We start from the raw sequence: 14,028 nt of genomic DNA, 5'->3' as shown, positions 1-14,028 counted from the left end.
TCTTCTTGAGAGTCTCGAATGCCACCAAGCATTCATCATCAAATTTGAAAGGCACATCTTTCTCGAGCAAGTTGCATAACGACTTAGATATCTTCGAGAACTCCTTGATGAAATGCCGATAGAAACCCGCATGACCAAGAAAACTATGGATTCCTTTCAATGAAATAGGTGGTGGAAGATTTTCAATGACTCCCACCTTGGCTTTGTCCACCTCAAGACCCTTGCTAGAGACTTTATGCCCAAGAATAATGCCTTCTCGCACCATAAAGTGACATTTTTCCCAATTGAGCACCAAACTAGTTTCCACACACCTTTTGAGCACCGAACGAAGATTATTCAAACATTCATCATACGAATGTCCAAAGATGGAGAAGTCGTCCATGAACACTTCGACATTGTTTCCAATCATATCAGTGAATATAGCCATCATACATCTCTAGAAAGTGGCAGGTGCACCACATAAGCCAAACGAAATTCTGCGAAAAGCAAATGTGCTAAATGGACAAGTGAAGTTAGTCTTTTCTTGATCTTCTAGTTCAACGCAAATCTGATTATACCCCGAATAGCCATCCAGAAGATAATAATACTCATGACCAGCCAATCTATCAAGCATCTGATCAACAAATGGAAGAGGGAAGTGATCTTTTCTCGTGGCTTTGTTTAACTTTTTGTAATCCATGCATACCCTCCATCCTGTGGCTGTTCGAGTGGGGATGAGCTCGTTCTTCTCATTTGCTACCACAGTTATACCTCCTTTCTTAGGTACACATTGCACGAGGCTCACCCAAGGACTGTCAGAAATAGGATATATGATTCCTGCATATAGCCACTTCAGAATTTCTTTCTTCGCCACTTCTTTTATGATAGGATTAAGTCTTCGCTGTTGCTCTACAGTCGGCTTACTACCTTCCTCTAGCAGAATTTTATACATACTGTACAAAGGACTGATCCCTTTTATATCTGCTATAGTCCATCTGATGGCCGATTTGAATTCTCTCAAGATCCTCAAGAGCTTGTTCTCCTAATTACCGGAAAGGTCAGATGCAATAATAACAGGTAAAGTAGATGCATCACCTAAAAAAACACACCTCAAGTGTTCAGGAAATTGTTTAAGCTCCAAAGTAGGTGCTTCCTCAATAGATGGTTTGAGCTTTCCTTCAACATTCTTGAGATCAGTATTACCAAGAGATTCAAATGGCATGTCAAGCTTTCGCCTCCAAGGAGAAGCATTTAGATATTGTAGTTGCTCATTGCCATCCTCATCGTCACTATCAAATTCCCCCACTAAGGCTTTCTCTAAGGTATCAGACATTAGCATATGATCAAGTTCTGAAGTTACCACAGAATCAATCAAATCCACCTTTAAGCACTCCTCATCTTCTGTAGGGAATTTCATCGCCTTGAATACATTGAATGTCACATCCTGATCCTGCACCCTTATAGTAAGTTCACCTTTCTACACATCTATCAAGGTACGGCCTGTAGCCAAGAAAGGTCTTCCCATGATTATGGGAATCTTCTTATCTTCCTTGAAATCTAAAATGACAAAGTCTGCAGGGAAGAAGAGCTTATCCACCTTTACTAACACGTCCTCCACGATGCCTCGTGTGTATGTAATAGAACGATCAACCAATTGTAGAGACATGTAGGTGGGCTGTGGATCAGGCAAATTAAACTTTTTGAAGATAGACAATGGCATCAGATTGATGCTTGCTCCCAAATCGCACAGGAACTTGTCGAAAGACAACTTGCCAATGGTGCAAGGAATGGTGATGCTACCTGGATTTTTAAGATTTGGAGGTAATTTTTGTTGTAGCACAGCACTGCACTCTTCCGTTAGAGCAACGGTATCAAGGTCATCCAGTTTCACCTTCCTTGAAAAAATACTCTTCATGAATTTTGCATAACTAGGCATTTACTCCAGATCCTCAACAAAAGGTATGTTGATGTGAAGTTTCTTGAACACCTCCAGAAACTTACCGAACTGCTTATCCAATTTTTGTTGTTGCAATCTCTTAGAGAAAGGTGGTGGAGGATAGAGCTGTTTCTCCCCTGTATTACCCTCAGGCAGAGTGTGTTCAACAGTAGTCTTCCTTGGTTCCGCCACTTTCTCCTTTTGATTCTATTCTTCATCAACAACTTCAGCTTCTCCATCTTTCACTTTTTCAGCATCAACAACTTTTCCAGACCTTAAGTTGACAGCCTTTACATGCTCTTTAGCTTCCTTCCTGCCTGGCACTTCAATATCGCTGAGAAGTATGCCAGGTTGGCGATTGAGCACAGCATTGGCTAATTGACCGATTTGATTTTCCAAGGTCTTAATAGAAACAGCCTGACTTTTGCACAACAGCTTGAGCTCCTCCAAATCAGCACTAGAAGGTAGAGCAGCACCTCCTTGTTGAGGATATGATTGCCTTTGAGCATAATGTTGTGGTTGTTGGAATCCAGGTGGATTAAACTGTTTACTTACGCCTTGCTGATATGGTTGCTGAATAACATTCTGATTATTGCTCCAGCTGAAATTGGGATGATTTCTGTTGTTAGGATGATAAGTAGCTGGCACAGGCTGCTGCGGTCGCTGATAATTGTTCACATAATAAACAGATTCATTAACAAGAGAACACTGATTCGTAGAATGAGAACCTGCACAAAGCTCATAGACCATAGCTATCTGATTGACTCCATAGTTGGCTAAAGAATCGACCTTCAAAGACAACGCTTGGAGCTGCGCTGCAATAGTTGTAGCTGCATCAACTTCCAGAATACATGCTACCTTCCCAGGCATCATCCTTTGAGTTAGGTTTTGATGCTCATTTGCAGCCATAGTTTCAATAAGATATAAGCCTCAGTATAGCTTTTGGCCCACAAGGCGCCTCTAGCTGCTGCATCGAGCATGGGTCGAGATTGGGCCCCCAAACCATTATAGAAACCAGTGATCACCATCCAATCAGGCATACCATGATGTGGACACTTTCTCAACATCTCCTTGTAACGCTCCCAAGCTTCGCACATAGATTCCGTTGGTTGCTGCACAAACTGAGTAAGAGCACTCCTCATAGCTGCAGTCTTTGCCATTGGATAGAACTTCACCAGAAACTTTTGCGCAAGATCTTGCCAAGTAGTGATGGACCCAGCTGGCTTAGAATGTAACCATTCCTTAGCTTTATCCCACAGAGAGAATGGGAAAAGCCTCAGCTTGATAGCATCATCAGTCACACCATTATATTTGAAAGTACTACAGATCTCGACAAAATTCCTGATATGCATGTTGGGGTCTTCAGTTGCAGCACCTCCGAAAGAAACAGAATTCTGCACCATCTGAATAGTGTCCGGCTTGATTTCAAAAGTGTTAGCCTGAATAGTCGGATGAAGGATGCTTGACTGAATGTCATCAATTTTAGGCCGAGAAAAGTCCATAAGAGCTGGATCTGCTGCTGGAACTATACGATCACCCATGATTACTGGTTCTTTATACTCACTCTCTTTATCAAAATCTTCAAAATCTATCTTCTCCAGAATATCAAGAACTGAGTCTGTCTCCTCAGCCGTATCTAAAGTTCTCTTGCGAGTGCGAGAACGTGTTTGCATAAACGCTCGCTAGAGTACCTGAAACACAACCGAAAACAATAAGTAACACGTCTTAATCAATGAGTCCTAATGACCACTAATGGCAAGTACATCAACTAAACAAATACGCCGAGTCCCCGGCAGCGGCGCCAAAAACTTGTTAGGCACAAAACACGCGCTAATAATTCACGCAAGTATACGCGTTCGCAAGTAATATAGAATAAATTCTAGTTCGTTCCCACAGAGAATCAGACTAATTATGTTCAATTAACACTTACTCACCAATGTATAGTTACTTCTCAATGTCAAGACAATAACACTTAGATTTGATTAACTAATTATTAACTACAATTAACTACGAGAATTAAACACTTAATTGACACTTGAATTAACAATATTAAACACACATGAGATCATAACTTCATTACTACTTCCTTTAACAGTTATCGTTATTACCCTTAGCATGTAGCGGTGATGATATTAACCGAACAACAGCCAACTTTCGTTGTACTAATACCATTCTACCAAACATCCATAATTAAGATAGAAGTTGAATAGGCATCAATTATGTTAAGACCCTTTATGTCTACAGAATTTGACAACATAACGATTTAAGCACAAGTTATTCTTTATGATTACACAGGGCAAGTAAAACGGTTAGAGTTACCCACTAATCATGCATACACATACATGAACCTATGCTAGCATGGCAAGTTCTAAACCTCGAGATCCACCGTCGCTTCACAAGAGATTAACAAACTATCTTATATGTTCGCGACGCACATAAGACGAATAAGCCCAACCTATGCTAGATATCATACAATCACCACACACTAAGGTATTAAACAACTAACTAAAGAAATCCATAGTAAATCTGTTATGACCCCATGATCACGATTAGCCATTGATAGAACTCATCGTCACCATGGGTTCATATGAAAACATTATAATACACACAATATAAACTAATAAAAATACTTATTAAAAGCAGAGTACGTCACAAGAGTAATAAGGTTCAAAGTAAAGAAAACTAGCATCCACTGATACAACGAATAAAAGAATCACAAGAAAACGTATGCTTCCTCTTCTTCGTTGTGATGTGCTAAAACGGTCTTCTTCCTTCTCTCCTTGCTCCTTTCTTTATACCACACTACTATGAAACGTCTCTGAGAACTACTTATATAGAAGCCCACAAGAACCAGCCGTCTCAGAAGTCCAACAGAATAAGTATTTATAAAACTCAGAATTAATTTTCTCGCCCCTCAGCGGCCGCCCAAGATTCCTTAGCGGCCGCCCAGACTTCTGAGCGGCCGCCCAGCATCCTGAGCGGGCGCTCAGACTCCTTCTGGAAAATTCTGCATTATGCTCCTGATTTTGCTGCGTTATTCCCCGAACTTTCCATAACCAATGCCAAGCACTTCCCTAGACTTATTTATGATGAATTCTTCCTACATACGCAAGTTATACCCTGAAATGCAAAAACACCAGAAAAACGCATCAAATACACAAAATACCTGATTTCAAGACATCAATTCAAGCCATTATAAGACGTTCTAAGTGGTATAAAATGCCACTTATCAGATATCTAGCATATGTTGTGCTTATTCGTCTTATGTGCGTCGCGAATATATAAGATAGCCTGTTAATCTCTTGTGAAGCGATAGTGAATCTTGAGATTTTGAACTTGCCATGCTTATAACGACTCGTATGTTTTTAATATTTAAATATATAATTATTGAGTGAATAAATAAATAAAATATGTGTATGGGTTCCGTTGGCCATGTATTGTTTTATTATTAGTTACGGGGGGTTAGTGGTTTACGAGGATTATCTGTATAATTGTTTGTTGAGCTGTATTGTCTTGTTGTTACTTGTAAACGTGGTTTTAAGACATATTTATTTGCATTAATATTTGGAATGTCTCTAAAAATTGCTCTTATGGTTTCATAATTACAATAATTATTTTTGGGATTTTATAAAATTTAGAAATCAATATTTCATCAATTATTTGACCCTTTATGATTTTCTGATTGCAATTATTTGTAAAATCTGTATTAAATTCCGGAATTCTTCAAAAATTATGAAACTCATATTTACTTAAGTTTGAAACATTGCGGGAATTTTAAAATTATTTCGGGAATTTTCGGGATTAATTTCAACCGCGCGTTGATTCGTTTAATCGATACAAGCAGTTATAGATGGCGTTTCAGAAATTATTCTAAAATTACGAAATTTATGTTTTTATAAACTTCGAGATATCTCCAACATTTTAAGATTGTTTTGATAATTTTCCCAAAACTATTTTTGTGCAACTTGATATCGTTAAATGGATAATTGTAAGGTAAATTTTGGAGTAAAGCAGAAAGAAAGATATGTGTCAGTTTTTAGTTAATTAAGGGGCGCGTGTATCAATTCTGTTACAACACCTGTCATTCGGGGAAATAATAATAATAAAAAAAAGAGAAATTCAGCCCATTCTTCCTCCTCTTGCTCGATCTCTCCCGATCTTTTGACTCTCTCTCTAAAGTCTCTCTCTCTCTCCTCACCATCTCTGTTCCTCTCCCTTTCTTTTCTCTATCCCCTTCTGCTCCGTTCTTGTTCCGGTGACTTCACCGTTGTGTTGTTTCCCGCTATTTCTTCCGGCCGTTTTTCGGCCATGTGTGTGTGTGTGTGTTATTTTTTATGTATAGGTGTATACACGATTGGATCGTGTGTGCTTGTCGTGCTCTCTGTTTCCTGCTGCCTGTGACTCCCCTGTCAGGTTGCCACCGGCTTCTTCCGGTGCGCGACCCGTGTGCAAATGTTTTCATTGTGCGTGTTTGTTTCACTGTTGTGGCTATCTGCTGTTATGTTTCTTTTTGCTGTGTTAGTTTTCCAGGTGTATGTGTGTATATGTGGTCTGGTTCTTCTAATTTCCAGTAATTCGAAACTAGTGTGGTGATTTTAATTTGATTATATGATTGTTGTTATGATTTCTTGAATTTTTATTTTATTTTCTTTTCGGATTATTTCAAAAATATTAATCGGCGAAATTCACGTTGCAAAATTTTAATAGCTAAATGTTTTATTCTCGTAATGGAACAGAAACATTTTAAGTTGCGTATCCATTGTAGTTATAAATCATTGTTTTCAAATCGTTTTGGGGAAAAGTAACTTCTGAAAACACCTATCTCTAAACGTGATTAAAGTGAAAGGAAGTTTTGAATAGTGTGTTGTGACGGAATGGTTTTAAAAAGAGATAGGTGACAATGATTTTGGAAACTGGATAAAGAGAATGTTTTGATCCACCTATATCGGGGAACTTCAGAAAGAGGCAAAAAAAAAGGAATTCGATTAATCTATTGGAGTTGCGTAAGAGGCCCGTTATTCGGTAACGGCCCAACATGTGGTTGCGTAAGTGGCTAATTGGGTTGGGCATTATGTTTAACCGATTAGTCCATCGTGGGGGAAAGACCTAGCTAGTCTTTTCCCAAGTTCCGGAATACATTCTTATTCTGGATGGCCGCTAGTCACTGTCCGGTGAGGGTAGACTGATCAGCTATCTTCACCCGTTAAACGTCCAATAGATTTGATTGATTCAGTTTTGACATTGATTAATAATCCAACTTGCTGAGACAGAAGATTTGAAAATGAAATAGCATGCTAAGCTTTGATTCTGGTAATTATTCACAACACACGATTGATATTGTTTTGTTGAAAGCATGCTAGTTTTGAGTATCCAGTTTATGAATGTTTTACTATAATCTCTGTTCCTAAAACTGCTTACTTTTAAATCATGTTTTATTGTTATTCATATAGTGGTACTGCTGAGCAATTGATTGCTCACCCTTGCAGAATATTTTATATATGTATTGCAGATGCCTAGAAAATTCTTGCGCGGTATTCAGGGCAGAGTTCCAGCTCCTTCTATGTCAGACTCCTCTGAGGTAGTTGTGTTGGACCACAGATGGTCTATTGAGTTGCTGTATTAAGTTAGTTACAGCAGGATGGTTTGTTGTAAGTCGGTTTTGTAATAGTTGTAAGCTAAATCATACTCAAACCTGGATAAGGTCTTGGTAAAGGGGTCGTCATTATGTATAATTAATGATTTGGATTATATTATGTTTATTATTATTATTTTTGGTGACGTCAACTCCTGACCCTCGGGGTTGAGGCCGTCAGAGTTGGTATCAGAGCTACAGGTTTGAGTCCCTGATTTAGGTTATGGGTAGAGTCAAAAGAGTGAAGAAAGGTTCGTAGATAGATGTGAGTCAGCAACTCAATCAGAGGAGTGAGTCCAGGAGTTCAGTCAAGGGTTTCAGAGGTGTAACCCTGATGTTTATTGAGGATTGACAGGAACCGCCCTAACCTAGAGTACGATTCTTTCGCATATGTATTATTAGTAATGTTTGATAGAGATTTCTAGGTTGTCTTTCGAGAAATCTAAGTCTGATTGCGAGAGTTCATCTTTTGAGTGGATCTTGATGTGTCAGCTATAGAGACACCCATATTATCCCTAAATATAGCATTTTCAACGTCAAGGAATGTTGAAGAATCAAGTGTTCGACGTCAGTGAATTTAGATGGAATGAAAATAGTCAGTGGCTGCTATGACAGCCCAGTTTATAATGAATGCGGATCAGAACGGGAGGTGGTATCTTTGAACCCTTATACTTCTTCCTTGAAACACATTTTGTTTCCAAAGTTGTAATATTCGGGATATATCGTGTAATTATTTTTGCTAATAGATAATTATTATATGTGTTCAGTATCTATTCTGTGAATCAATTTTAAGTGTTAAATGTGTTTGTATGTTTAAAACAAATATTAATTGAGTATTTTAAATTTTCTATGTGCAAAATAAAATATAGATAATTGTCATATCTTCCTAATTATTTTTATGATGATTTATGATTTTATAGGAATTATATGGATTTTATAAAATCTTTTTCCGAGTATTTAAAAACTATTTTATACAAACGGGAACCAACCAACGTCATCCGTTTTTACATTTTTATAACCCGAAACTCTTCCGAGAAATCCTTCCTAACCCAATTGCAATATTCCGAACATTTTCCATGTTTCGACTTTTTCGATCCGGCGTGCGGTTTGTCCTGCGCGGGTCCCGGCGCAACATTTTCGATACATTATTTGTTTCAGTAAATCAATAAAACTTGTATTTTCGATAAATGGGATCTTTTTATTAAACTATCACAATTATCACCTCGTAATACGTGTAACCAGGCGCTGAGACAAAGACCGCAGTACAAATTGTACTGATTTGGATATTTAACCCGAAAACCGGTACCGTTTGGATCAGTTTTTATAAATAAACGTACCATTTCATATCCGGAATGATCCAACGGGATTCTAATTTTCCGCAATTATAAATAGCCTTTACCGTATTTTATTTCGTATCAAAAATCATTTACAGTCAATAATTATATAAATTTCCAGAGAAAATTCTTATATTCATAAACCCTTCTGAGAATCAAACCAACAATCGGAGCTGTTACCGAGTCCGTTTGAAAAGCTCGAGTACTCAAAATGAAGGTCTTGAGGTGTACTATCAGATTCTGTGAACCATATACCTGCAGAAATCAAGGTTTATTTTCTAGAAATTTGTTTATTTTCGAATTATTTTTATTAAAAATATGAATTTTTGTACGGATGATTGTTTGAATGATTTGATGATTGCATGTTGTAGAGCTTGTTTTCCTGATGATTTTCATATGTCATATGTCTGATTTGGAGTTCAATAACATGTTCAAAATTGAGTTTAATCTTCGAATTTTAAAATTAGGGTTTATAACCCGTATGAATGTTTTCAATTGAAATTTGGGGCTTTTTTATTTAGGGGTTATTAGTTGTTGATTTATAGTGGGTTGTATTCCTTATGAAATTTGCAATCGATTGGTATATAGCTCGTTAACAGAGGATGTCTGAATCGAAGGGAGTTGTATTTTGAAGTTTTCGTAGGTTCGCCGGAAACCAGCGATGTTCTTGGCCATTTTCCCGCCAAGTCTGGGGTTATTGATGTGTTTTGATTGCATGAATAGATTTATGGTTGTCTGTAGATCATATCTGGAGCTTATGATGGGGTGAGGATGCCGGGAACGTGTTCTCCGGCCATCCCCAAAGTTTTTCCGGCGACCCCTCTAGAAATTGCAGTTTAGTACCTTAACTTTTGAAGATGGTGAAGTTCAGTCCCTGAACTTTTCAGAATTTTCAAAAATAGGATTCCTATTTATAAATATTTAAAAATCATATTTCCTATTTATTTTAATTATAAAAAATTCATTTTTAATTACTGAAAATTCCAAAAATTATTATTTTAATTCCAAAATTTATTTTTAATTCAAAAATAAATCTGAATTAATTAGTTAATTAATTTCAGTTAATATTTAATTGATTAATTAGTCAATTAATTCAAAAATTAATTGATTAATTGATTTAATTAATTATTAATTGATTTTAATTAATTATTTAATTAGATTTAATTATTTAAAAATGATTTAAAAATTCCCGAAAATAGTTTCGAGCTTTAAAATATTATTTTAAATTGTTTTCAATGCTCGATAATTATTATAAAATTGTTTTGAAGACAGATTTGGCCAACCGAACCCTGTTTTTTATTCCGAAATTGATCCAACGACCCGTTTTAATTCCGAAAAATGTTTTAAAAATCATTTTAAATACCCGAAAGCCTGATTATGACCCGTGACTCCATTATAAATGATATATCATTGATTATTTGGCATCTTATATGTTATATGTGACTTGTTGGTTAACTTTCGATCTATATATTCGATGTTTACTTGCTTATAGTATAATTTTCAATCCGTTAATCGGATTTGGGTGAAACGAATGGTAGATAGAAGTATATGTCGAATAGAATCAAATGAGTTGAATATTGATAGATGCTTATAATATGTGAGCAGAAGAGACAAGGCTTAGGAAAGGGAAATAGATAGTCGAGGAGTAGACAGTTGTGATTGAAAGTTAGAGAAGTATAGCAAGCTAATACCAGGCAAGTGTTCTGAACTTTCTGGAGATATATTATAGTTGATTGATAATCCTATTTTATATAGCAAGTGCTTTGAAGCACTGAACCCAAAACCCTGATTCCAGTTATTGATCTTGAGCCGTAAGCCTTATTCTTTCTAAACCATTGATTGTTGTACACCCAGATACGAACCATAAACATACGATACTACTCCACAAATACATACAAACTAAATACAAAACACTGAATCAAATTACTTATATATTCAAACCATTATACCTTATGATTTGAAAGACCAATTCCTGGTAACCCTCAAACATTGATTCCTTTGTTATCCAATTATTTTATTACCTAATATCCAAGCTTTGAAAATGCCATATTGATCCTTATGTAGATTGAAACCATTTCATTATTGAACGTCCAATGTTGTTAATGATTCTGTTTATTGCTTATTACTGTTTATTCTATTATTATGTTAGAATTGGATTGTTTTTATAAAATTATGGACCAGATTCGTGGTCAGACTATATAATGGTCAAGTTAGGCCAATGTGTGCCTTGGATCCAGTAGTTAGAACAGTGATGTGTGCTTTGCTCGGGGTTAGTGCGTGACTGATCAGCAGCCTAACCTTGGTTTTTAAAATAAAAATATAATATCCAATTCTAAATCATAATCCATTGTTCACTTGATATTATAACCATTTTCACCTGATGATCATTATTCTCAGTTTTGTCATTGTGACTTGCTGAGCTAGTTAGCTCATTTGTGCGATGTTATTTATGTTATTTTCCAGTTAAGAAGGAACCAGTTGGTACCGAGGATCCCCAGTCCAGCGCGAGAGCTAGGGGTTCAGGTTGATCGAGTTAAGCTAGTAGGCACCTTTTGGAGTAATTTAAGTTTGTAATAATGTTTAATACTCAGTTCTGAGTTTGGATAGTTGGGATTTGAATGGTTTGTAATATAACTGTGTGTTTGGCTTGTGTGCATACTTTAACCTGTTGCGGTCCGTGGTAGTTGGTAAGTAGGGTCACTGCATGTTATTATTATCTTTATTATTATTATAAGCAGGTTGTAAGTAAGATGTGTGTGTGTGTGTGCGCACGAACCCCAAACTTCTAACCCGGGTTTGGAGGGCGCCACAGGTTTAGTATCAGAGCTACAGGTTATAAGTCACTGACACAAGCCTAGGTTGACGGGAATGGGTAGAGGGTTAGGATTAGAAGTAAGGAATAGAAAGATAGAACGTTGAGAGGTTGAGTGCTACGGTATAACAAGTACTAGTATGATTCGTGTCGTGGTTCAAGATTCTTATATTGCGATATGATTTCAGATAGCAGCGATGGTCGACTCTTTCATCCCCGTATCAGCTGATCACTCAGAGCCCTCAGTTGGAGGACCATCTTCAGATCCACGTCCTGTTGTTCCACTAGTGTTGGCTATTCTACCTCCACCTGTGTTGCAGCCCGTACCACTCCAGGCTATTCCACCCTCAGGCATGAGGCCACCTATCAGATGACCCCCACCAGCTGATTCAGATTCCACTGGGCATTCAGTTGCAGGTGCCCCATTCCGGTCTACATTGCCCCCAGTTCCTTATTACCGGTATGAGGCTCTTCTATTGGAGCGTGATTCCTTGTTGGCTCAGATTCGAGAGCTGCAGCATATCATCAGGACTACAGATATTGATCGTGGTGTGAGGGAGCTTCAAGAGGGGATCCATGTGACACGCAGGATTCTTGAGGCTAGGCTACATGGAGCTACACTACCTGGCCAAGGCCCTGATGCACTTATGGGATGGGCTACTGAGGTGATGAAGGACCTTGTGAGGCTGGGAGGACCAGAGTTTCCTTGGAGTTGAGTCAGAGATCCAGAGATGGAGATGCTGATTAGAGTTATTATGGTTGTGTAGTATGTACAGTAGTGTGTAGTATGTATCAGTAGACTTTTGAGTTGTATTTATAAGACTAGAGTTGCTGACTAGTGAGAAAGTTGTTGTACCCTTTTTGCTTTCACTTCCGAAGCATCTTTACGCTTGTACTACCCAAAAATTTTGATCTATATATATCAGTACCTTTTCCTTTCCAGCATTGTCATTTACTTTACTGCCTTGTTTTACTTTACCTTATTTATTGCACCAGTTATACCCTTGTGATACCATGTACCCTTTTGCCTTAACTGTTTATATTCTGTAAAGAAGCATGCAATTTACTTAGTTTAACTGTTATAACTATTTTTAAAAAGAGATATTTCTGTTTTACAAAACTTTTCTTTTATGCAAAGGATTTGATTTAAAAGCTAAATAAGTTGTTTGATTCTTTACAGAAAATGTCTCCCAGAAGAAATACCCGCACCAACGTCCAAAATGAAGAAACCAACAACAACAACAATAACAACCAAGATGATACAAACCAGAATGCAAACCCAGGACCTATAGACCCAGCAATAGCCCAGACTCTCCGAATCTTGGCCCAACAAACAGTTCACCTGGAACAACAACAGCAAAGACAGACTAATCCCCATGTACCTTTCAAAACTTTTCAGGCAGTAAACCCACCAGAATTCAAGGGTTCCTTAGAACCGATTGAAGCAAATGTTTGGTTAAAGGAGATAGAGAAGTCATTTGCCTTAGTAAAGGTAAAGGAAGAACAGAAGGTTGAGTTTGCAAGTTATTATTTGAAGAATGAGGCCACCTATTGGTGGGAGACTGTGAAGACATTAGAAGGTACAGACGTTATTACTTGGGAGAGGTTTAAGGAATTGTTTTTGGAAAAGTATTTTCCCCAGTTTGTCCAGGATCAGATGGAGTTGAAGTTTTTAGAGTTAAAGTAAGGAAATATGTCGGTGGCGGATTATGAGAGTAAGTTCGAAGAATTGTCAAGGTATGTGTCGTCATATGTGGATACTGATAGGAAGAAGGCTAAAAGATTCCAGCAAGGTTTGAAGCCATGGATCAGAGGGAAGGTAGCCATTTTTTAATTGGACACCTATGCAGGAGTTGTACAGAAGGCCATGATTGCAGAGACAGAGAGTGAGATGTCACAGAAGGAAAAAGAAAGTAAGAAGAGAAAGTACGAAGGGAATGAAGGTCAGTCACAACCAGGGAAGTTTCCAAATTTTAAGAAGGGCAAGTTTCAGCCAGGGAGAAATTTTAATTTCAAGAGACAAAATGCAGGCGACGGAAGCCAGGGCAACCGTCCAGTTAATGCAAATCAGCCGAATCAGTTGAGGTTAACTTTTCCAGATTGCCAGGTATGTGGAAAGAAACATGGAGGAGTTTGTAATAAGTTAAATGTAGTTTATTTCAAGTGTAACCAGAAAGGGCACTATTCGAGGGAGTGCCGAAATCAGCCAACAAGAGAGCCAGCAAATAAGGATCAGCCTATCCGGAATCCAGCAGTGAAGGTTCCAGCCATTGGATTTACATGTTTTAAATGTGGGAAGCCAGGACATATAGAAAGGGATTGGAAGACACTAGCC

At 37.7% G+C, this 14,028-nt stretch overlaps 1 non-coding gene across 1 annotated transcript; it reads left to right on the top strand.

The window, feature by feature from the left end:
* The first annotated feature begins 2,953 nt into the window (after positions 1 to 2,953).
* Positions 2,954 to 3,060, top strand: LOC141669597 (small nucleolar RNA R71). Its single transcript, XR_012553866.1, has one exon. It is a non-coding gene; the product is annotated as a small nucleolar RNA R71 (small nucleolar RNA).
* Positions 3,061 to 14,028: the final 10,968 nt, after the last annotated feature.

The sequence above is a fragment of the Apium graveolens genome, chromosome 6 (assembly GCF_009905375.1).
Source record: "Apium graveolens cultivar Ventura chromosome 6, ASM990537v1, whole genome shotgun sequence".
Classification (NCBI taxonomy): Eukaryota; Viridiplantae; Streptophyta; class Magnoliopsida; order Apiales; family Apiaceae; genus Apium; species Apium graveolens.
This window is presented reverse-complemented; position numbering and strand designations above follow the sequence as displayed.